We start from the raw sequence: 26,350 nt of genomic DNA on the forward strand, positions 1-26,350 counted from the left end.
TTTGCTGATCAATGCATGTGCCAACATTGTCCTTACAATGACACGCTCGTAGTCATTTTGCGCAGTAAGTTTCTACATGTAGTTATTTCTTGCGTATACAAAACGGTTCTTCCAATTTTACCGTAAATAGGTTGAACTTTGTTCAGTTCTGTGTTTATATATCTATAACGAACAATTAAAGATCTTAATTTAAAAAAAAAATCCTAAGAGGGGATTTAAAATGTGACGTAAGATACACACAAATATTGTATACAGCCAATGACAATTAACATCCTGGTAGTTTTAGATCTCCAAGTATCTCGGGTATCGTAGAATGTGTCATCACTTTATCAATTACAATAACAGTTAGCATATCACAACCATTAAATGGAGGAATTCAAATGTTTCAATGATTTCTTTTGTAATTGTTTCAAAGGTATACCTAAACGAACTACATGTATGAGGACTGATGCAATGACATAACAAAGCAATACATGTATGTTAACACGTACACAGTGAGATTTTTATGAGTGCTTCCCCTCATAAAATCCCACCTGTATTTAAATCTAGATAAAGGAAGACCAAGCTGTTCAAATATCTATGCATTGGTGCATTTTTTTCTTTTATTGACAATGCATATATAACAAGCACCTTATCTTTAAAAAAAATATCGCAAATCTATCAAATGAATTGGCAAAGTGACCTATTACATGAACCAATACTAGAACACATAAGACTGACTGTAAATAATACAACACACACAAGACAAAGGATCATGACCATTTATACTTGCAGCTTCTAGCATCAGAAATGGAAAGTATAATGAAAACATAATGAATATGATAGATAAACAGAATGATAATAAATATTTTTAATTTGCTTTACAAACTACGATGAATTTTTGATTGACAAGTGCCGTTTTAGTTTCACCAAGCTTGTATCTCCAGTCCACACCACGTATATTTTTCGCCCTAAACAAAAGCGAAGGTGATAGAGGTAACAAATACCCTTTTAAAAATTTTAATAAAACATACTTTTAAAAAAAATGTGGCAGTTAAGTATTCAATTAATTCAAAAGCATTTGCAATGCACTTACCTCATTTCAAATTTGAATTTTGCACATGGTTTACAAGTGTTGACACTTCTTCGGAATCATCTGTAAAACCCAATCATTACAATACATGTTTATATCTACATGTACATTCTATAAACGATAAAGTTCTTGTGCTGATCCATATAAGGTATGGTAAAAAACGTACATGTTTGTGCATCTGTATACAAGTTTTTTATTCTTCGGAGGTGTACGACAAAAGCCAAAAGGGAAATCACCAGCACAATAAATACTACAACTCCTCTGTAAGTAGATTAAAGAAGAAAAAACTTGGAAATCTCGAATGATAACTGAATGAAGATTAAATATTGAACCAAATGTTATAATTTGATTAATTAGATATTTATCAAATAAAAAACCCCCACAGCTTTTCAAATTGATGAACAGAATAAAATTAAACGAATTAAATCACATGCTGCGGATATTTGACGAAATATTCACCAAATTGTCATTTTTGTATTAACCAAAATGACGGATCTGGTTTTGAAATGTTGTGTTGTTTCTTCTCTCTGTAAATTGTGCACCTCTATGTTTATACAAACCCACGGTGTCTCCTAAGTCGTCACAATGTATGTCATTTACATGTCTTGGTATTGGTATCAGTTTTATTTATTAATTAAAACGTTTTATATACATGTATAATGCCGAAGGGTTATACCGCCACGTAAATAGCTGTACATTGATCATCCTTTTAAATGCCAGCACTTTGTCTGTATACATTATCTTATTGACATGTTGCTTTAACAGAACTTGCCTTAAAACACTCAAACTTACATTGAAAGAGGAAAAATCATTTCCCAAAATTCGCTACCAGCTTCAACTGGATTGTTTTGTAAAATCAACAGTGGCCGTGTCGAATTTGATTCACTTGACCAATTTTGTTTATTTTCCGAATCGATCCGGAAATTATAACAACTCTTATCTACAGATAAAAGAAGATGAGTTAGTATGCAAAATTAATGTATTTTTCTCCATAATCAAACAAATTATGCACAATATAATACTATGTCACATGTTTAATTTGCTATTGTAGAAGATTAAAAAAGTTTTGCAGAATTAACCTTGAAAAGCGCACCAAGCCCCCCCCCCCCCCCCCCGCCCGAAAAAAAAGTTGTCAACATTAAGTTTAATCCTATTCTTCTAGCAAATAAAAAATGTTTAGCTTGTGAGAGCACATTTTAGTTTCTAGTACACTCTACTCGGGTTCAAATGTGATAAGTCACCCACTTCTAGCTAGGTTATCCTAGCTAGGGTTTAACTGACTCTTCCGTAATATTTTTGCAATTAAGACAGAGGATTTTAATGGGATTTCTGCAGATATTAAATCTACAAATTTTTGAAAATTGTAAATAACAAAATTACTTTTAAGTATAATCACTAGAAAAAATTTAAACATAACACTAAAGTCTTTATATGAAAAAATTATTTTCATCCAACAAAATCTCTAGAATCCAGGAGCTTCCCGGTCTATGCTCCCTGGGCCCTCATTTACAAGGAAATGTTTTCTAAGCAGAGTTTTGATAAATCGGATTTTAAGTATAATCATGAGAAAAATATCACAAAAGTCTAGATTTTAAAGCAACATTTTTTCCCTACACAAATCCAACAGCTTCCTGGGGCTTTTCCCCTTAAGCCCCACCAGGGCTTTGCCCTGAACCCACTGGGGCCACCTTACCCTTTCCTAAAATTAATTGGCGCCCCCTTCGACTTGAAATCCTGGATCCGCCCCTGCTTTTCTACTTACACTTGTAGGCATCTGTAGAGTTGTACACGCGTGGACACGGGGGATTAGTTGTTTTACATGATCTCATGGCACTGCCTTGAATTTTTTTTGCTTCAACGTTGTATTCCGGGCATTTTTGTACTGCAACGGGATTTAAAATTACCGTCCTTTAAAAATTAAAGCATCAATCCTCGTAAGCAGTTAAAATTCGCACTCGTTGTCAGACTGGGCGAATTTAAATGTCTCAAATTACATCTCTTTTAACACAACTGTATCTGGGCGATTTCAAGACTTGGCGAAGCTATTCGCAAGTGTAGAAGGGCGAAAATAACACGGGGCAAAAATAACCCTGTATACAGCATTTCATTTTTAAGTCTCCTATTGTCGTTGAACAGTTGAACAGTTTATTTTATATTATTGCATGCGCAGTTACTACATGTATTTGTTGCCACACTTGAGGATAATTGAACTAATTAGATATGTGACATCGAATTTGGTTACTAATAAATAAATGTATGCTATCTAAATATTCTAAATGTACCTAAATATTCTACATAAATATATAGAAGAAGACTGTTGACACATTGACTTACAGATTATTAGTTTTTTCTCGGCACAAACTTCAACTGTCGCGTTGGCCCATTCGTTGATGACACAATGGTATACATATGGTTTGTTGTTCCCTTGATCTGAATAACCTGTACAGTTTTTCTTTTCTGCTGCCTTGATCCACCCATTCTTTGTAAACGGACATTGTTTGACTTCTTTGACATGTTCATTGATGCTTAGTTCCTGTTTTAAAAGTTAATTACATGTTTATGTCAATAAATGTGATTTGTTAAATTATATATGAGGCAAAATGGGGAAGCAACAACTTTTCATTTTTGAAAAAATGCATAATTATACATTGTATAAGTCCATTATGATAATGTCCTTACGTATATTATAATGTTAATTATATTTGTAGAATTATTTTACCTTTACACAGAGAGACGATCTTGTCCATATGCTAACTGAGAGAACCAACAAAAGGACGACATTGCTTGCTGTCCGATGAAACATCGCAAAACGCGCTGTCCGATGAAACATCACGAAACGTTTCTAGCTGTAAAAGAAATATATTGAAAACTTTTTAAATCATCAACATTTTTTCATTAATAAAATTAGTTTTTACATTAAGAATATCATCAACCATAGAAGGGATATAAAAGTTTGCCTGTTCTTTTACCTGTTTGAATTGATAAAAATTTATAATTGAATCAACTCGAAATTGCAGACAAATGCTTTACGTGTGCCAGGCTACATGTAAATCATACACAATATAATAATTGTGCATGGGGTAGGTCTATTTCACAAGTTTTCCCCTTTATCAATAAATGTTCCAATTCCTGTTTCTTTGGATAAAAACACTACGAATCGATTTTGCAATTCATTTTTTACAATTACTATTTCAATATTTAATTGGACAATAGCTGCAAATTAAATAAATATAAGCAATAAGGAATCATTAAGTTTTCAAATACGGTTGATGTGACCTAATCTATCATAAAGTCCGAATGGCTTTATTTGATTTGATCACCATGGACTGTATTTGATCACCTCATATTAAAGATTGATCCTCGTTCCTCAACTGTATGCACAGTATTAGACAAACTCTAAAACTTACCTGTTTATTCACGTGCATATTTTTACAGTGGTGTTTTACCTTCATGTAAAATTTAATCTAGTTCAGAGATCTTTTCTCGACACGGAAGTGTCGTTTACTTCCTGGTCTGAGTCCATAGATTATTAAGCCTTTATTGATTAAATGCCAAATTTGATTTTAATTCCTGTTCTGACATGATTATTTATAATATCCATCAGAGATCTTTTCGACTACTTACTTTTATATATGCTTACGAAAATACTAAAGCCTTCATCTACATGTACATACAAGCATCATAAACAAGTTCTTTATTTTGAATTACTAAAAATGAATGTTGATTAAATTTTACACCCTTGTTCATGTTGTTTGATATGATTTACGATTCGACCAGTACCTAGGGAATTAGATATAACTCGCCAAATTATAAACTACAGTCTATTTTAAGTTCCCATATCCATCACTTTTTGTCGTTGATTTTCCTTGTAAATGCACAGAACTATTGGTGAATAACAGTTGAAATCATCAGATAGAAAACATTTGATATTTCGTCTTTGACATATCACTCTTTGACGAAAATGATCAAGTATACATTTAATTTAAAACAAAGAATGTGGGCGCTTAAGATGTAGATTCGGCAGGAATCTGGGCGCACAAGGAGAGTGAAAATTTCATCAATTGATTTTGAATATTTTTCGAATTATAACCGTTATCTGGTTTCTGTTGGATGTGGAATGAGTGGAAAAATATTTGAAATGCAAAAGGTTTTATTATAATATGGGTCTAAATAAAGCAACACGATGCAATTCATGCAAAATCCTACTTATTTACAACTGTTTTTAAATGATTTTGTTGTCTCTGGGTCTACTCTCCACAAATTTGAAACGTGTAAAGGTAACATATTTCAACATTAAAAATGTCGCTTTTTAAAAAAAGATGGAGAGATGACCCAGAGATGACTGATTATGTACTTTTTCAAATTATTTTTTGAAGGATAAAAAACAAAGTCCATTGATATGACAGTGTTGTTTCAAACAGTTCTTTATAGAGCATATATCGACAAGTCTCCGTGGCTCAGTGGTTTCGTCCTGGATTTAGTGAATACATACATTCAGTGTTTTGGGTTCAAATCCAACTGGTGGTATTTTTAAAAAAAATTAAACTATTTTGTTTTAAATGTTTGTTATTATAACATGATGTTGAATTATAATATACCGGTATATTTTAATTTGTTTTTATTGATTTCTAGATCTGCTGTATGAACACTATAAAAAAATTCTGTTCTTATTACTAGTTTTTTAGGATATACACAATATAACTTCATTAAAATATGTTTTCATTAACATTTCCAACTAGTTATCGGTTTACCTCTCATTGCCATTTTTTGAAAGCTTTGTGGGTTTTTTAATAACCGGAATAGCCATGTACTTCGACTCTCAACATAATATATTTTTGTTGAAACCTGTACATAGCCTTTCGAGGTTATAGACATTTAAATCTTAATTGATTCGTGTCGAGGATTCCTGCAAACTTACAATCTTGTGCGCTCACTTTCTTTCTTACGAAGATTTTGATAAGGACAGTATAAAACGGTTAAATAGCCATTCAGTAGTCTCCAGCAGAATACCTTGTGCAACTTTTCAACACGTGTATATTAATTTCGTTTTAAATACTTAATCCCCGTTGATTTTTTAAATTACATAACTGGGTATTTATAGCATACCTGCGCACTCGATGAGGAATTATACATGTACCACAAATTTAGATTGAATACATGTAGTTTGATCACAAAATGATGCATCTATGAAAATTGATATATAAAGGATTTTTTTTTATTGGAAAAGGAATTTCGGGCAGATCAGCTTCCGTCCAGCTTTTGGTTTTGCATGTAGAAAAAACTTAAGGATATTTGAACAAACCTTGATTCTATATTTTAAGACGTTTCGTTAAATCATAAAATTCAATTTACGATGTCATACAATGTTTTAACCTCGCAAAATTTTGTATACGGGTTTAAAATCTGCTTAAGATCGCCTTCCATCTCCATAGAATATTGAAACCTGCGGTCAAAATATTACGACCGCGAAAATTTAATTCCCACATCCGATATTCAATTCATGTCATGAATAAAATTCATTCAAACTACTGCCTTAGATATGCGATAAATGTCTTATAAAAGAACATAAGGAAATAAGATATCCTTTTTTTTTTAAATATATGCATTTATAAACATGTATATTATGCTGTGGTTATTTCATGTGAAGATGGTGCTTTATTACATGTATATGAAGATGGTGCTTTATTAATTTTCGAGATAATAAATGTTTTACTCGGTCTTCAAAAATAAAGTTCCGAGTGACCACCATCACATTAAAAAGCATCATCACATTAAAAATCACCATCTTAAAAATTCATATAAAAAAGCACCATCTTCGTATAATAAAGCACCATCTTCATATAATAAAGCACCACCTTCATATTAGAAAGCACCATCTTCATATATATATATATATATATATATATATATATATATATATATATATATATATATATATATATATATATATATATATATATATATATATATACTCATAAAAGGATAATTTAAAGCAAAAATCAGTGAAGTCCTGGGAGTCTAGATACCCTCTACTAACTTAGTGGGAGGGGAATAGAAAGGGGGGGGGGTCTGGCTTTTTGTTTTTTCTTCGGCAAATTTGTTCAATTTCTGTCTAAGTCAGGTAAGTCCGTTTTATCAGGTATTTTGCAATTTCCTATACTTAACCGGTCATCTAAACTGTTTTTGATAACTGTTAAGGCCTTCTAGAAAACTAGCTACCGGTTGCCAAAGAAATGAAACGGAATAGTTTTGGTCTTGGATCAAAACGTTGTTTTCCATCGTTTAAAGTACCTATTTGACAATTTTTCATATAATATGTATTTGTTGCAATGATAAAATGTTTGTTATGGTTAATAGGTTTGTAAGTTGACTGTTTTGTTCGCAGAATCGTTACCTGTTGTGTACCTTTCAATAGACTGATCTTAAGAACTTCAATACGCGGTAGGGTCAACGCGGTAACATTTACCACAAACAGCAAGCAGTTTGAGATTGGTTGCCGGTTTTATTTGTCTGTAAAAGTTACTTTATAGGTTTTGACAGGGCATAAATCACGATGGACCACTATCAGTCAATCAGGAAAATAGTTAGAAACTCATTGGAAATCTATTGCTATAGTACACATATCTATATGAGTAAAATCAATTTACATGATGTAACAAGAATATAAATCACAAATAAATCATGCATAATGATGTTAATTGATAGTACATGTATGTCACTGAAATAACGAAAGGACCATATATGCGAATAGGTCCAATATCTGACTACACTCCCCCACCCCCTTTTCACAAATTTTAAAAAACATCATATCATTCTGATATTTTAATAGAATATAAAACTAAATATGTTAGTGACAGCAATTTAAAAGTTGAACAACATCGTTCTTGTATGACGTCTCGTAAAAGGGCAATATCTCAAACACATGAAAAATTCACAAGTTTTTCTCCATATTTAACCGTCGGAAGTATAGAGCGCATCGTTGCTCCAAAACCATCTGAACATATATTATAGTTCATATTATTTTGTGTATCATATTAATAAATGGTGTTGGTGCATAGTGTCTCGTGTTAAAAAAACTGATAGGAAATACCAAATTTTTCTTCTCTTTCGATACTTCAAGAAAAATAAAAGAGACATCAGATACTTTTGTAATGAATAAATTAAAAATCCTTTAAACACACTTAATCGTTAATAAAAGTTTCAAGTTTCTATCTCTTGAGGTTTAAGAGAAGTAGCGATAACAAGCAATTCATAAAAAGGCACATAAACTCTTTACATGTAACTATTTATAAGGTGGGGACTAAAGGGATATTTTGAAATGACTTTAGTTAATAAGTCCTACTATATCCATGAAAAAAGTTTATATCTTTACCGCCCTACAGAAGAGATATGAAAATCAATAATTTTCGGATTTCTGAATGACCTTGACCGTTGACATTCACCTTATTTTGATCGGCCAAGGTATATACTTACATGTACATTCCAAGTAGTCCGATGTCTGTATGATGAATGGTTCAAAGTTGTTCGTGTTTCTATTCAGGGACAACTGCTGCTGTAAGGGGTATCAGATTTTCAGTAATTAATACATGTATATTAAAGACGCCTCTAAGTAAACTAAAAACATTAGTAAAAGTTTCAAACCTTTATCGCTTATGGTTTCAGAGAAGTAGCGATATCAAACATTTTGTACACAAAGGGCAATAACTGTAAGTTTTAGAAGTTATCACGCAAAGAGCCATTTGCTGTCATAATTTTAATGGTCATTTATGTAAAGAAAAAATTAATTGTTTCAATATACTAGTATATATATATATATATATATATATATATATATATATATATATATCAGGCTTGGGGTAATGCTAAATGTAATGGTAATGCATTGCAATGCATAACATGTTTACAAAGTAATGCTAGTAATGTGTAATGCCACAAATTTAGCATTACAAGTAATGGTAATGTAATTCATTACTTTCCAAAATCTAGTGTAATGCTGGCATTACATCGCATTTCTTTGAATTACTATGCTTATTTATGCATGTTCACTTTAAAAAATGTGATGAATAACTGAAATTGAATTGATTAAATTTATTTTTAAGAAGAAAGAAATAATTCTTCAGATAAAAATGTTTTAGTTGTAATATTGAAAAAGACTTTTAAAATATGTTAATATTAGTAGATATAACAGTTCAGTTCAGTTCATTTATTCGCTCAAAACCATTTCAATCATATGGTACATGAGGACAATAAATAATATACATATAAATTATAAATTGGTCAGAGGTGAACATATATAAATATGAGGGTTAGAGAGTTAGGAAAAGTTATTTAAAATGAAACTCATGGAGGACTATAACTACACAATTTAATAACATTTTTAAGAGTGTTGTTATTAAGAGTTTTAAATCATTTAAACAATTTACTCCAATTAGTTTGCACTTCAGCAAAGAATGTCAACAACACACTATATGCCCCCAGGATAATCTAAGTATCATAACAATCTATTGTTATAAGAAGTGCTAAACACCCCTATCCCCTTCCTTTTGCTATGTCCCAAAAGAATAGAGGAACAGACGTGCACCTTTAAAAGCAAAATGAATGCACTGTCCATCCATGATGAAAATCAAAATATATATTATAACCCATTTGAAAATAATTTTACTCTCTCTCTCTCTCTCTCTCTCTCTCTCTCTCTCATATTAATTACATTAGTACATTAGTTTGGACTGATAGAAAATAAAAGATTTTTATTCCGCTTAATATATCCTAAGATAAAGATTGCCAAACAATATTTCAGTCCCAGCTTCCACTGCTCCTGTAAAACATTTATTTATTATAGCTGGGAAGATTTTCAAACTAACAGGATGCAACCCTTTGAAACTTAGTTCATAAAGTGCAACAGCAATCTTTTGTCTTAAAGTGTCCTTAGTATAAGGAAATCCAATTAGAATATATTAAGAAATATAAATAGCAAAAACCCTCGGTTTATAAATTAATACAGTTAAGTGTCCAAAATTATAAAGATTTGTGTAATCTGGGGAAATATCTCTATTTAGCTTTTAATAACCACAACATTATTCCGGAAATTGTTTTCTGTTATGCATGTAATTCTGTGTCTCTATTTCATATCTGACATTGTATCATGCCAAATGTGTATAAGTATCTTTTACTTATGTAATATGGTGTTCATAATGCCACAAGATGATTATATATTGAGCAAATAAAGAATGACTCTTGTATAGTCATTGCATTTGAACCTGATACTGAACATGAACCTGCAGATGTGTTAAAGAGTGTTTTATATTTGAAACATTTGCAAAAACTCTTTATTAGCTTTAGGTTTTTAAAACAAAGTAATTGTAATGGTAATGCATTACGTTACTCATGTAATGGTAATGTAATGCATTACTTCAAGAAAATCAAGTAATCGTAATGGTAATTTAATGCCCAAATTCATGAAGTTATGATAATGTAATGCATTACTTTACAATGTAACTCGCCCCAAGCCTGATATATATATATATATATATATATATATATATATATATATATATATATATATATATATATATATATATATATATATATATATATATATATATAAAGCTGTCCCGAGAAAAAATAAAGAAAAAAAAATAATAAAAAAGGAATACAATAGGTCTTTCACCTGAAAGGTGGAAGGACCCAACAAACTTCACAAAGATGAGTGGGAATAAAGTGAACAGGTTTATCTTTAATTTGCCAAAACATTATGACCTTTATTTATGGCGAATATCAAAGTAGTAATATACAATACCCAACTCGACATCAGGGCAAAATTTAAAAAGGGGCGAAGTAGCGCGGTGTCCTTTATGTAAATTTTGTTTTGTTAACAAATTTTGTACATGTACATCATTTCGTCATTGAAATATAATGGCTTAACTGATCGGGAGAACTACTGCTAGGTCTATTATTATACACATACATGTACTCAGAATAACCATCGCTTCATATCGAACACAATTTGTTATAAAATCAAACCGACCAAGCAGCTTTAGCGAGAATTAATTAAACTTTAAGTAATGAGTTTAGTAGTTTCTCTGGGTTATACGCTGTTTACTGCTATTTGCTTTCCCTTGGACACACTTTCATTGGTTTATACGGGACACGTGACCGTGGGTCCATCCGGTTTACCTAATATGTAATAATACGAGGCCGGGGTTCTTACTTTGGTAAACCATTTTTCAGTTTGGAAAACTCTCGCTTCCACAGATCAAGTTATGCTCGTAAAACTTAGAGGGATCAAATTTCTAACTTGATAAAGATGAGGCATAATTGCTGTGAGTAGTTCGCCATAACTATGACTGCATAGAAAGGGAGGAAATCTACTATATACATTTGTTTTCCCTCGGACTGAAATGTCACACTTTCATTGGATTAAACATGGCACGTGATTGCCTCATATATCTCTATGTAGGTTCTTTGAGGATTTATATTAGGCAATATGGCCGTCATTGGCATCCGCCTCACCTACTCATCTCGATATATCATATTATTTAACACAGAAATCGTGTTCAGTAAGTCCTTAAAATATTTAGAGTAGTTGCCCTTTGGAATTATTTTTAAATTAGAGTAGTTGCCCTTTGAATATTGACGTCACATTGTTATGTCTGGAGCAGAGCAAAATGGCAGCGTCGAAATTGGCTCAAATCTCTGCAGAGGTTTAAAATTGAATAGCAACAAAACATTGTAAGTAATATGGGTGAAGCGAAGATTTTTTAAGTGTATTTGAAAGGTGGTATTGATCATTTTTAAGAGTTTAAATGAGTTTAACTGGACGAGATGTAAGGCATCTTGTACATTGCTTTGCGTAGATCACCGCTATTTGTGAATGAATATGTCGCTTGATAGTCCTTGGGAAAACAAAACACTTATTAGGTTTTCGCCTCGCCATCTATGAGATTGATCAACCCAATATATTTCCGTAGTGAGTCAGTAACTAACCTAATAAGTAATAGTAGTATGCCTTCTGCTGGGGGAAGGGGAATTTGGCTATAGAGGAGGAAAATCCCACTTTATAGCCAGTTCCGGGGTCAAGACATGTTCTCATTCCTACAAAAATGAATTTGACCTACAGCTTGAAGAAGACAAGTTTTATACAAGATATAACAAGATTCAGATGTCAAATTAATATGAAGGGGTAGTATACCTGAAGACGTTTTTTAAATCACTTTGCAATTCAATTTTTCATAGTTTTTTTTTTAAAAACATAATACACATTTGCAAAACAAAAACAAAAATTAAATGAGTTGAAGATTTTCTTGTTAACTGAGAAAATTCCAACCTAAATTTGTTGACATGTCATAAGTAAATATGATATTCTATGTTTTAATATTTCCTGATTTTATAACAAAATATAATTTGGTTTTCTTTTCCTCTACATTCATATGCATGCCTGGTACAACTTTTAAAAACGTGACAGTGGTTAACGCTGACCTTTATCAATGACCGAACGTCAAACGATGGTCATACAAAACCAGTGCAAGTCGCTAAAAGGATGTCAAATCAATAATATTTCAAAGTTGTTCAAAGTCGTATATTTATATTTTCCTGTGTCGATTTTGTACTATATAACTCATTAAGCCAAATTGAGGCGCCAGCGGGGTTTGCTTATTTATATTTAAATATTTAATCGTAAGATGGTTTAAAATGATATAAATATAAGTAATAAGGAATCATTCTTTGAATATTATGAGGTGATAATTTCGGTCGGGGCGTGATCAAATCTATCATAAAGCCCTTCGGGCTTTATTGGATTTGATCACGCCCCAACCAAAATTATCACCTCATAATACTCTAAGAATGATTCCTTATTCCTTTTATAACACAAACGAGCAGGTGTTGACTGAATAATTAAACAATCTGTGTTTTTAATGTTTATGTAAATTGAATAAATCTTTAATATGTGTTTTTCATGCAATAAAAAAACCCAGAAATGATAAGAGAGTCGCACGATTTGTTTTAGTTTTACGGTTGTATCACTTTACAAAAATACCGTCTATAAACTAATGTGAGACCGTCACAAAGAAGAGATTCTGTGCAGGTTGATTGTATTGATCGCATTGTCAAAATGCTATTATGGACCCGCTCTGCGGGTGCCCTAAAGTGATCAGTCTGTCCGTCTGTCTGTCCGTCCGAGATTACTTGTCTGGAGCATATCTTCTCTCCTCTTCTCCCAATCTGGCTTATACTTCACCCACAGAGTGCCTTTGGGATAAGGGTGAGCAGTAACTTTGAACCATGTTTCATGAACCATGTTTCATGTCTATGGTTAAAGTCATAGTAGAATTATATATATGAAATCCTTGTCCTGGGCATATCTTCTCTCCCGTTTGTTTAATCTACATGTAGCTCATATTTCCCTCACAGAGTGGTCTTGAATAAAGATTGTAGGTCAAGGGTTAAGGTCTTATCGGACCATGCAAAAATACTTTATAGATAAAAATACTTTCCACTTAGCATAATATATGAAAAACTCTTGTCAGGAGCAAACTTCTCTCCTTTTGCTACAATCTGGCTCGTACTCACCCACATAATGCCTTTGATTATAAGGGGTATGCAGTATTTTGAATTATGATTGTGGGTCAATTTACACATTATATATTTCGGTTGTCTTTAAAGCAGGGTGGAAATCAGGGGAGTCTTCTGGATAAGCAAGAGTTTGTCTACTTTTATGTGAACCTGAGGATCTTGCGGGGAAAGTAGCTGCAGTTGATTTAGAAGTAGAAACGATGTGACTGTGTGTGGCGTTGTAACGTATCACTCAGACAGGGAACTTAATTAAATATACTTAGCCGCGGTTTAAAAAGGAATATAAACTTCCTTATTTCATATTGATAACGATTTAACAAAGCCAAAATGTTATAAGGCATACGGGCGTAATGAAATGTAGAAGTATCGTGTCAACCAATGTTCCTATTCTTGTCGGCTGTTTGTATTTTTCATTCTCCAATCAAATCTGCTCCAGGTAATGTATTGTACAACTTTGTGACAGTTTAGATACATGTATCATACGGAAATCGTCAGCGTGTTTGTAACGATACATGTAATCGTAAAATACCTAAAATCGTTTTAAAGCAGACTTTGTGATTCTCTCCATTCAACATTTTTAAAATTATTTTTTGTAGAAATGAACATGGATGTTGTTCTGGTTACGAATGGAATAGCAACGTAGGAAACTGTACAGGTAGGTTTTATTGAGTTCTTTTTTCTATCGGTATAAAAATAACTGTATCCAAAACAATATAAAGTAAAAAATAGTAGATATGGTGTAATGAATTATAGTCATGTGCACTAGTATTAGATCGAATTTAAAAAAACATTCGTCGAACACAGAGATTCATTTATCAATAGATTGTCTTCATTAAATGAATTGAAATGAATTACCGATTTTTATTAACTATTCAATGTAATTATGACAAAAGATAATTTCCTATAGTGACTGGCACTGTAGATTTTGTATCACGATCGTTAGACGTTCGGTGTTTGATGTAGTAAATCGTCTACTGCGATAGTGATGTACTGAATAATTAATTTTTCAGAGTGTACCATTGGATATTCAGGACCTAACTGTAGCAAACAGTGTGGATATCCAAGTTATGGACGGAAATGCATACTAGAATGTAATTGTTCAAAAGAAAATTGCAGCTTTTCCACGGGTTGTGAAAATAAAACGACATGTAAGTTGATTAATATATTAATTGTTCGCGCTGGTTTTTATGATGGTTTCCGGTAAAAATATTTTGATTTTCTGTTTGTTTGATAAATGTTAAATGTTGATAACCATTGAATAAATGTTATTCATTCGAGAAGTAATAATATTATATCAAAGTCCCTACTTTATCTATGATGAAAGTATGTTGGCAATTATTATAAGGAAGAGTCCATTCTTAACAACATTCATTAACAACATTCATTAACAACTAATCGATTATCATCAATTGCGCATTTAAGAGCATGTGCAAATGAGAGTAAATGCAAGGGAAGCATGTCCCAAGTTTGAATGCATTTTCGGATAGCTTTTAAGGATACCTAGTTTGGAACAAAATGTAGAATTTGTCTGAGATCCCAAGATAAATAATACTAGTAAATAACTTAACTTAAAGGAAATGTCTGAAAAGATGATTTAGAAAATACATGTAGGGTTAAAATTTATCATCATCAGCTCTAGCTACTTTTTTAAAACATTCATCATTGTCTATAATATATATATTTTCAATTAGAGAGAAAACAAATAATTATATATACTTTTTTTTTCATTTAATGTGTTTTGTACTTAACATGCAAATATGTTTGATAAGGAAAGTTGAGTATATTAGAATTTTAAGAAAAAGATATATAGAATAAGTATTATAACTTGATATTGTCTAACCATTCCACAGGGGAACAAGACATCCATACATCTGCCGGCGCATCGGGTCCTCTTTTTATTGTGATGATCAGTTGCTTCTCTGTGTCTGCTATCCTCCTTCTTCTGGTGTTCAAAAGTTTAAAATGTTGGAAGTACATAAAATGTCGATCAACGGTTAAAGAGGATGTTACCGAGGAAAACCATTATCAGACAATATCAGACCACGATCTATTTAAGAAATTAAGCATATAAGCTATTATTTATTTACATGATTCATTTATAACCTAACATTTGTATGCATCATTTTATTTGCAAAGTTTAAACAATGATATCTGATTTCTATGATGTTGGCAAGTTTGAATTTTTTTTCAAAACCTTTGTTTTGAACATTGTGTTTATTACAATTTTCGTTAAATTTCCTTGTGTTTTGTCCAAATTAAAGAGATGCCAGACAAATGAAGATCAATATAATTATGAGGGTTAATTTATGTCGTGTTGCTCAGTCATCAATAGACTAGTATTTCGGAGTTCGGAAATTCCATGAAAAACTCCAAAAGTATTCGAATTTGTCATTATTTTCTGTAAACTTCAAATTATATATACCAGTAAGTAATTTTTGCGAACCTCATTATTAAAATGTAATAAAACCCTACAACACTACAAACTCAGATACCAATGTTTGTAAGGAGGTGTCTATCACCCGGTCGGCACCGAAAGCAAGTATACAGTCGACACACAAAGACACACACATTATATATAAACATATGGCAATAATTTTCAATTAAACAAACAGCTGCAGATTGTAAAGAAATGTGATATGAAATTCACGAATAAATTACAATATTTGTGCACTACGGGCCTTAGGGTAAACTCTCAATGTGCAGCAGGTTCCGCACCCCCAGAAACGATCCTTCAATACTGTGAATTTTCTTTGTTTGCGCGTGTTATGTGTATGTGTGCGTGTAGGTACGCATTTGCGCTTTCCATAAATTCAAAGTGCCGAAAAATATTCATCAATTTGATTTTAATATTCATATTTATTTAAGGAAAATATAGAAATCAGTTTTAGTACTTGTCTACATGTACATGTATATGAAATTAGATAAGTCTGTCTGCTGTTTTAAAATGAATACAATGTAATGATAAAAATAGTAAATTTATTAAACCTATAATTATTTTAATCCAACCTTGTTCTCTGATCATGTTAATCTAAGTTAAGCATCAAACTATTTTGTACTATCCTGTTAAAAAAACGCTCTCCCTGAAATAAAAAAAAAAATGATCTCATTTCCATTTTGGCATTTGCCGCCGTGAGTATTTATGTGTCTGTGCATTCACTTTTGTGTTTCATGACATGGATTGAAGTTGGACTTTGGTATGATGAATCTTTTCCCGTTCCGATGAGAATAGTTGTTATTTATACAAATCTTTTTTTTTTTCAAATTAGGCCAAATATAGTTCACACTGCTTTGCCATATATTTTAAAAAACACTGTAGGTGTGAAAGTAAATTTAAAATTTTCAATTTGAAAGTTTCAATATACATAGGCGTCGGAACCGGGGGGGGGGGGGCTAGGGGGGGCTTAGCCCCCCAACTTTTTTTGCATAGTTAGACCTAACCATTAGGCACATAGAAGAATAGAGGGTGCAGGCCCCCCCCCCCCCCACTGTAATCTACTTTTAAAAGATTGAGAAGTTGGAGTCAAAGGCATACTAGCCCCCCCCCCCCTCCCACTGATTAGGATTTTCATGGTTTTGGGGGAAAATTTTTATGGTAAGCAAGATTTTTTGTTTTGGAAGTATAGGTTTAACCCCCCCCCCCCCCCCCCCCCCCCAACGGATTAGGATTTTGCATGATTTTGGGAATTAGGTTTTTCTCTCAATATTTCTGAGGATCAGTCTAGCCCCCCCCCCCCCCCACTTCCAATTTGCTTCCGACGCAAGTGATATAGCCATATCATGAAAATGTATAGACTCAACAAAGCGGTTATACATCATCTAAAATTATATGTCATTTCTATTTTTATGATATACTCAGCGTCCGATTTCACAAAAAAAAACTTAAGTCAAATCTCAGACTTAAGTCTGAGTTTTTTCTCAAATATTTGAGTTTTTTCTCAAATTTTAGAAAACTCAAATCTCTGTATTTCACAAAAAAATCTTAGTCATGTTTTTTACTCAATTTGAGAAAAAACTTAAGTTTACTCCATAGCAGACTTATGTCAAATCTCAAATATGAATATGTCATTAACATCATTAATACAGTATTATATTGTCTGTAATGTTCATTTCTTAGATCTATTCCACTCAATGATCAGCGTATATGCAATATTTCATCCAGGTTTGATAAATATTTTTTTCATTAAAAAATAGTAATTTTGGCGGAGTTATCTCCCTTGACAAAAATGTAAACAAAGGGAACTAATTCATTTGTTTGTGTTAACGAGGCCGAGTACAGAACGAGTACGCACGCTTTCGCGCAGCGTTTCATTTGGATTGTGACGTCATCTTTTTGCTTGGTTGACGCCATGGCGTGATAGTTTCAACTGCAGATATTCAGCAAAGTTTGTTCAAAATAGCTCGTTTGATGCGTAAAATTAATGTTATATTGTGGAATAAACATAAATGTCTCGAAGTATAAGTATATTTGGGCTCGGGTCGAAAACGTGAAGAGGATTCAGCAAGCCTAGCCCTCTGTCACGTTTTCTTAACCCGCGTAAATATAGCTTAATTCATATATTTCAAGACAGTAACCATGTATTTTATATTAATGACCCTTAATATGTGATGTTATATATCTTTTTATTACTTAAATATGTCTCAATGTTTTAATAATACTATATAGATCACCTTTTCCGCCTTTGTCAAATAAAAAATAGCCATTATCTGACGAATCTTGGAAATTGGGCATACAAAAATAAACTTTGATAAGACCCCTGGAACAAACCAGGAGGTAAAAGGTTTTTTTTATTTGACCATTTGATGCCTTTTAGCAATAACTTTAATATGTAGGACATAAAAAGAAATCCCTAGGGCAGAAGTTTTAAAAAAAATGTAAAAAATGTGCAAAATTGATACATTTCATGCAAAATCCCATAGGGGCCTATGTTAAAGATTAACAAACTTTGAGATGACCCCCTAAACAAACGGTGTGGTAAATGTCTTATTTTTTAATCTTAAAATAATAATTATATCAGTAGAAATTCATGTAAAAAATTTCATCCAAAAATCTAGGGCAGAACAAATTAGACCCGGCCTCGTTAAATGGAATAACTGTGCAGTGATTCTACTTTCTATTGATTTTAAGGTAACCATTATGTATTAAATGTGTTCTTTTGTTTGCTATATAATATATAAGATCATGAAGATATGTCATCTATAACTAGCATAACAAAGTGTAACGTTACATTTCATGACTGATTAACATTGTATGACTCTTGTTATTTTAATCCGATTTTCCTCTGTTGAAAACATAAGCAGACGTTTGATTTTATTGAGAATAAATAAAAAAACCAAGAGAAGTTATAAGGGGCCACTTGTGACAATGAAAATTCTTGACTCAGCTAAGTAAAAAAATCAACTCAGCTGAGAAATGACTAAGTTTGATTTGTGAAATGCAATTTGAGAAAAATCTCAGCTGAGTATATTCTCAGGATTTCAGTTTAAACTTAGGTAAAAACTTAAGTTTTTTTGTGAAATCGGAGCCTGGAGGAGCACAAAATTTCCGCATTTAAACTTTGAATTCGTTCTTTCCTTTGTCTAATAACAATTTTGCCAAAATTTGCAAGTCCGAATTTTCTCTACAGTTTAAAAATCCCTACCCATTGTTGTTTTGATTTAACACACACAACCCCCCTACTCCCAAAAATAAAAAAAACAAGAGTAAAGATAACAATAAAACCTTTATAGCATTGAACTACTTATTTTAACCTCATTCTGCTGTCATGGAATTTATCTCTCTCTCTCTCTCTCTCTCTCTCTCTCTCTCTCTCTCTCTCTCTCATATTAATTACATTAGTACATTAGTTTGGACTGATAGAAAATACAAGATTTTTATTCCGCTTAATATATCCTGAGATAAAGATTGCCAAACAATATTTCAGTCCCAGCTTCCACTGCTCCTGTAAAACATTTATTTAGTATAGCTGGGAAGATTTTCAAACTAACAGGATGCAACCCTTTGAAACTTAGTTCATAAAGTGCAACAGCAATCTTTTGTCTTAAAGTGTCCTTAGTATAAGGAAATCCAATTATACTCTGTCCCGAGTTTTTGCTTCCACCACTTTTTGCTTGATATTTCAATAATAGTAAATACCTTTGTGCTCAAACTACGTTCATCCACTAATATAAAAAAAGTCCAGATTATATGTTTTGAAACGCCCCCTCTACCGCTTCAGGTTTCAATACACCTCCCGAAATTTAAAGTCTACGGAGATTTTGCATTGCAACAGCCATTAATAAGCCCGGATGATAACGTTAAAAAATTGTGCGATGTATTCCGAGTGTATTCCGAATGGAGAAAAGATGTAAACATTCCCCATTATAAATCTCCGTAAGGAATCTGTTTTCGTTCCTGTGAATTTTTCTGAGTGGAAAGGGATAATTGTTCAATGAGATATCTTGGATATATTCCCTTTTAACGATTTCAACTGTATTCCTTTCACAGGTATGTGTAATTTTATTAAAAATCATCAAAAAGCGATGGAAGCAATAACTTGGAACAGACTATAGAATATATTAAGAAATATAAACGGGAAAAACCCTAGGTTTATAAATTAATACAGTTAAGTGTCCAAAATTATAAAGATTTGTGTAATCTGGGGAAATATCTCTATTTAGCTTTTAATAACCGCAACATTATTCCGGAAATTGTTTTCTGTTATGCATGTAATTCCTTGTCTCTATTTCATATCTGACATTGTATCATGCCAAATGTGTATAAGTATCTTTTACTTATGTTATATGGTGTTCATAATGCCACAAAATGATTATATATTGAGCAAATAAAGAATGACTCTTGTATAGTCATTGCATTTGAACCTGATACTGAACATGAACCTGCAGATGTGTTAAAGAGTGTTTTATATTTGAAACATTTGCAAAAACTCTTTATTAGCTTTAGGTTTTTAAAACAAAGTAATGGTAATGGTAATGCATTACTTTACTCATGTAATGGTAATGTAATGCATTACTTCAAGAAAATCAAGTAATGGTAATGGTAATTTAATGCCCAAATTCATGAAGTTATGGTAATGTAATGCATTACTTTACAATGTAATTCGCCCCAAGCCTGATATATATATATATATATATATATATATATATATATATATATATATATATATATATATAAGCACAAACATTGCAATAACTCTCAAATTGACATATACCTGCCCATAGTGAATGATAAAGATATACATAAAGCACAGAGAAATTCACCTTATTGGAGCTCCACCTCCGCCCCAGCCGGGGCTTGAACTCACGACCTCTGGAACCCATTCTCCTAGCAGTGAGCGGCCACCTCGCCAACCACTGGGCCATCTAGGCAAGACAAAAATCTTGCTTTCGATGACGAAGGGAAACTAGCGCGCTGGTCGCTCACTACACGGTCGTTTGAGATACAGGTGGAATGCAGTTAAACGACAATTTGAGAGGATCGGGACGATACACATTGCATAGATATATACATATAATAAGCACAAACATTGCAATAACTTGTCGATATTTATATTATCTCAGAGATTGCAAGAAAAACAAAAAAGGTTTTGTAAGCTATTTATTGGCGATAATGGGCACGGCTGACATATACATATATGTATATTTTTCAATTTAGAATTTATATACAATGTTTGTTCAAACTTTAAATTAATCTACAATGTGAACAAATGTGACCTTGACCCTGGGAGGTGCAGTAGTCAAGGCCAAAGTTTCAAACAACAACAACAACAACTGTAAGTTTATCAAATGACAGCAATGTGACCATGTTCCTGTGAAGTGCAAGACTCAAAGTCAAAGTTCAAATCATATACAATTTCAGCATATATGACCTTGACACAGGGAGGTAGTTTTCAAGGTCAAAGTTTTCAACAAGAACAACTGGGCATTTAACAATTTAAGAGAAGAGTCGCTCGATATGCTTCAGGTGTGCAGCCGTGCCAGGTGGTATGATTAATGGTGGATAGTCTGCAATAAAGAATTAGAACCAGCAGTATCGTGTTTCAATGAATAATCACATAATCATAAGTAAAAAACTGTAAAGGAAGAATGGGTTTGGGCTTTGAAAAACTAATGTTTTGCATAAAAATTTCTGAACACATAATGCACAAACCTACTTCTTGATGTGGATTTATGGGAAAAGGGGGATTGGGATGCGTTCGTATGATAAATATATACACGAAAGGGAAGTAATTAGTTACTGAAGGGGGAGGTAATCAATTTGTTAACAAGGAAAAGGAAAATCTAAAGTTGCATTCCTTCGATAACAGCATCGTATTCCTATATACACAGGGCATAGATGCATAATTATTTCAAACATCTATACTTTAAAACAACATTTTTTAAACCACTATTTTTTCATGAAACACATATAATTATTATGTTATGTATTACTACGCGGCGCAGCAAATACCGAGTCTTGGTTAGACACGCCCATTTTGTGTCGCGCATATTCTATGAAGTTATCGGGTTTTAGGGTTCAAAATTGATTCGTAATGTAATTGAATAAATTTTTAATATGTGTTTTTCCTGCAATAAAAATAATGACAAGAGTATCGCACGATTTGTTTTGGTTTTACGGTTTTATCAATTAACAAATTAACAAAAATACCGTCGATAAACTAATATAAGAATAGATTCTGTGCAGATTGCAATTGATTGTATTGATAGCATTGTCAAGCTGTTACATATGTAGAGCGGGTGCCCTATGGTGATCAGTCTGTCTGTTTGTCCATCTGTCATTCCGTCCATCATTCCGTCTGTCCACCCGAGATCGCTTGTCTGGAGTATATCATCTCTCCTCTTGTCCTAATCTGGCTCATACTACACCTACATAGTGCCTTTTGGGATAAGGGTGAGCAGTGACATTGAACCATACTTCTATGTCTAAGGCTACAGTCATAGTAGAATATATATATATATATATATATATATATATATATATATATATATATATATATATATATATATATATATATATATATATATATATATATATATAATCCTTGTCCTGGACATATTTTCTCTCCCTTGGTCTTATCTACATGTAGCTCATATTTCACTTACTGAGTGGCTATTGTTAAGTAATGGTATTGAATAGAGATTGTAGGTCAAATGGTCTTATCGGACCACGCAAAAACCCTTTTCAAATCAAAAATACTTTCCACTTAGCTTATGTGAAAAACTCTTGTCCGGGGCATATGTTCTCTCCCTTTGCTACAATCTGGCTTGTACTTCAGCCACATTCTCAATGCCTTTGATTGAAGCGTATGCAGTATTTTGAATTATGTTTGTAGGTCAATATATATACACATTATATATTTCGGTTGTCTTTAAAACAGGGTGGAAATCAGGGGAGTCTTCTGGATAAGCAAAAGTTTGTCTACTTTTATGTCAACCTGAGGATCTTGCGGGGAAAGTAGCTGCAGTTGATGTATAAGTAGAAACGATGTGCGCGTGTGGCGATGTAACGTATCACTCAGACAGGGAACATTATTAAATATACTTAGCCGCGGTTTATAAAGGAATATTAACTTCCTTATTTCATATTGATAACAATTTAACAAAGCCAAAGTGTTAAAAGGCATACGGGCGAAATGAAATGTAGAAGTATCGTGTTAACCTATGTTCCTATTCTTGTCAGCTGTTTGTATTTTACGTTCTCAGATAATGAAAACTGCTCCAGGTAATGTCTTGTGTAACCTTGTTACAGTTTTCGATACATGCATCATACGGAAATCGTCAGTGTGTTTGTAACGATACATGTAATCGTAAAATATATTAAATCGTTTGAAAGCCTTGACATCAGACTTTGTGATTCTCACCATTCAACATTTTTAAAACTATTTTATGTAGATATGAACATGGATGTTGTTCTGGTTACAAATGGAATAGCGATTTAGGAAACTGTACAGGTTGGTTTTATTGACTTCTTTTTTCTATATAAAAGTATAAAAATAACTGTATCCAACACAATATAAACTAAAAAATAGTAGGTATGGTGTAATGAATTATAGTCATGTGCACTAGATCGAATTGAAAAAAATTCGTCGAACACAGATAACTTATCAATAGATTGTCTTCATCAAATAAATTGAAATGAAGAACCGATGTTTATTAACTATTCAATGTAATTATGACAAAAGATAATTTCCTAAATGAATGACACCATAGATTTTGTATCACGATCGTTTGACGTTCGGTCTTTGATGAAGTAAATCGTTGACAACGGTAATGATGTAAACAATTAATTTTTCAGAGTGCAACATTGGATATTCGGGACCTAGCTGTAGCAGACAGTGTGTATATCCAAGTTATGGATGGAAATGCTTACTAGAATGTAATTGTTCAAAAGAAAATTGCAGCTTTTCCACGGGTTGTGAAAATAAAACATGTAAGTTGATTAATATATTAATTGTTCGCGCTGGTTTTTATGATGGTTTCCTGTAAAAATATTTTGATTTTTTGTTTGTTTGATGAATGTTAAATGTTGATAACCATTGAATAAATGTTATTCATTCGAGAAGTAATAATATTATATCAAAGTCCCTACTTTATCTATGATAAAAGTATGTTGACAATAAGGAAGAGGCCATTCATTAACAACATTCATTAACAACTGATCAATTATCACCAATTGCACATTAATGAGCATGTGCAAATGAGAGCAAATGCAAGGGAAGCATGTCTCAAGTTTGAATACATTTTCGTATAGCTTTTAAGGATACCTAGTTTGGAACAAAATGTAGAATTTGTCCGAGATCCCAAGATGAATAATACTAGTCAGCCATTTAACTTAACGGAAATGTCTGGAAAGATGATTAAGGAAATACACGAAGGGTTGAAATTTATCATCAGCAGCTCTACTTTTTTAAACATTCATCATTATCTTTTATATATATTTTCAATTAGAGAGAAAACAAATATATTTACTTTTTTTTTTCATTGAATGTGTTTTGTACTTAACATGCAAATATGTTTGATAAGGAAAGTTGAGTATATTAGAAATTTTAAGAAAAAGATATATAAAATAAGTATTATAACTTGATATTGTCTAACCTATCCACAGGGGAACAAGACATCCATACATCTGCCGGCGCATCGGGTCCTCTTTTTATTGTGATGATCATTTGCTTCTCTGTGTCTGCTATCCTCCTTCTTCTGGTGTTCAAAAGTTTAAAATGTTGGAAGTACATCAAATGTCGATCAACGGTTAAAGAGGATGTTACCGAGGAAAACCATTATCAGACAATATCAGACCACGATCTATTTAAGAAGTTAAGCATATAAGATATTATTTATTTACAGGATTCATTTATAACCTAACATTTGTATGCATCATTTTATTTGCAAAGTTTAAACAATGATATCTCATTTCTATGATGTTGGTAAGTTTGATTTTTTTTTCGAAACCTTTGTTTTGAACATTGTGTTTATTACAATTTTCGTTAAATTTCCTTGCGTTTTGTCCAAATTAAAGAGATGTCAGACAAACGGACATCAATATAGTTATGAGGGTTCGTTTATGTTGTGGCAATGTGTTGCTCAGTCATCAATAAACTAGTATCTCGGAGTTCGGAAATTCCATGAAAAACTCCAAAAGTATTCGAATTTGTCATTATATAAATAGTGCCTGTTTGGGAGGGTAACAGTTGAAATTGACACCCCAAGAAAACCATTGTCAACCGACGCGAAGCGGAATGTTATACTGAATGTCTTTTTTAAAAATTTTAAGAAAATTTTACTGCTTTTATATAGGAATAACGTGAATTCTACAGCGAAACGTACCCGCATAATTTTCGCGCATGTAACATTTTTTAATGTTACCCGTTGCCAAGTGCGTTGCTAACGCTGAGGGTAATAGTAAATATTATTAACTGCGTCTTAACCAATCAGATTTCAGTATTTAACATGAAAGTATAACAATATATTTTGTAAACTTCAAATTATATATAAGTAATTTTTGCGAACCTCATTATTAAATTCAATAAAACCCTACAACACTACAAACTCAGATACCAATGTTTGTAAGGAGGTGTCTATCACCCGGTCGGCACCGAAAGCAAGTACGTGTATATATTAGACACATAAAGACACACATATTATAAAACATATGGCAATAATTTTCAATTAAACAAACAGCTGCAGATTGTAAAAAAATGTGATATAAAATTCACGAATAAATTACAATATTTGAGCACTACTTCACTACGGGCCTTAGGGTGAACTCTCAATGTGCAGCAGGTTCCGCACCCCCAGAAACGATCCTTCAATACTGTGAATTTTCTTTGTTTGCGCGTGTTATGTGTATCACCATATGTGCCTGGGCACACATTTGTGCTTTCCATGAATTCAAAGTGCTGAAAAAATATACACCAATCTGATTTAGTATATATATATTTATGTAAATAAAATATAGAAATCAGTTTTAATACTTGTCTACATGTACATGCATATCAATTTAGATAAGTCTGTCTGCTGTTTTAAAATGAATACAATGTAATGATAAAAATAGTAAATTTATTTAACCTATATTTAATTCCAACCTTGTTCTCAGATCATGTTAATCTAAGTTAAGCATCAAACTATTTTGTACTATCCTGTTAAAAAAACGCCCTCCGTGAACATTTTTTATCTCATTTCCATTTTGGCATTTGCCGCCGTGAGTATTTATGT

General features: G+C 32.3%; 3 long non-coding RNA genes across 7 annotated transcripts; 2 read left to right on the forward strand and 1 right to left on the reverse strand.

The window, feature by feature from the left end:
* Positions 1 to 568: 568 nt before the first annotated feature.
* Positions 569 to 6,118, reverse strand: LOC105326565 (uncharacterized). 5 transcript variants are annotated; one of them, XR_010709552.1, is made up of 7 exons: positions 6,019 to 6,118; positions 3,792 to 3,918; positions 3,407 to 3,605; positions 2,835 to 2,954; positions 1,865 to 2,012; positions 1,076 to 1,333; positions 569 to 950 (listed from the first exon to the last, which is right to left on the reverse strand). It is a non-coding gene; the product is annotated as an uncharacterized lncRNA (long non-coding RNA). The 5 variants fall into 5 exon arrangements; XR_010709550.1 differs by lacking the exon at positions 6,019 to 6,118 and adding an exon at positions 4,480 to 4,589; XR_010709551.1 differs by lacking the exon at positions 6,019 to 6,118 and adding an exon at positions 4,413 to 4,467.
* Positions 6,119 to 13,872: 7,754 nt separating this feature from the next.
* Positions 13,873 to 16,987, forward strand: LOC117692190 (uncharacterized). The gene is made up of 4 exons (XR_010709398.1): positions 13,873 to 14,078; positions 14,239 to 14,297; positions 14,653 to 14,790; positions 15,493 to 16,987. It is a non-coding gene; the product is annotated as an uncharacterized lncRNA (long non-coding RNA).
* Positions 16,988 to 22,716: 5,729 nt separating this feature from the next.
* Positions 22,717 to 25,279, forward strand: LOC117680574 (uncharacterized). The gene is made up of 4 exons (XR_010709399.1): positions 22,717 to 23,360; positions 23,531 to 23,589; positions 23,934 to 24,068; positions 24,744 to 25,279. It is a non-coding gene; the product is annotated as an uncharacterized lncRNA (long non-coding RNA).
* Positions 25,280 to 26,350: the final 1,071 nt, after the last annotated feature.

The sequence above is a fragment of the Magallana gigas genome, chromosome 9 (genome assembly GCF_963853765.1).
Source record: "Magallana gigas chromosome 9, xbMagGiga1.1, whole genome shotgun sequence".
Classification (NCBI taxonomy): Eukaryota; Metazoa; Mollusca; class Bivalvia; order Ostreida; family Ostreidae; genus Magallana; species Magallana gigas.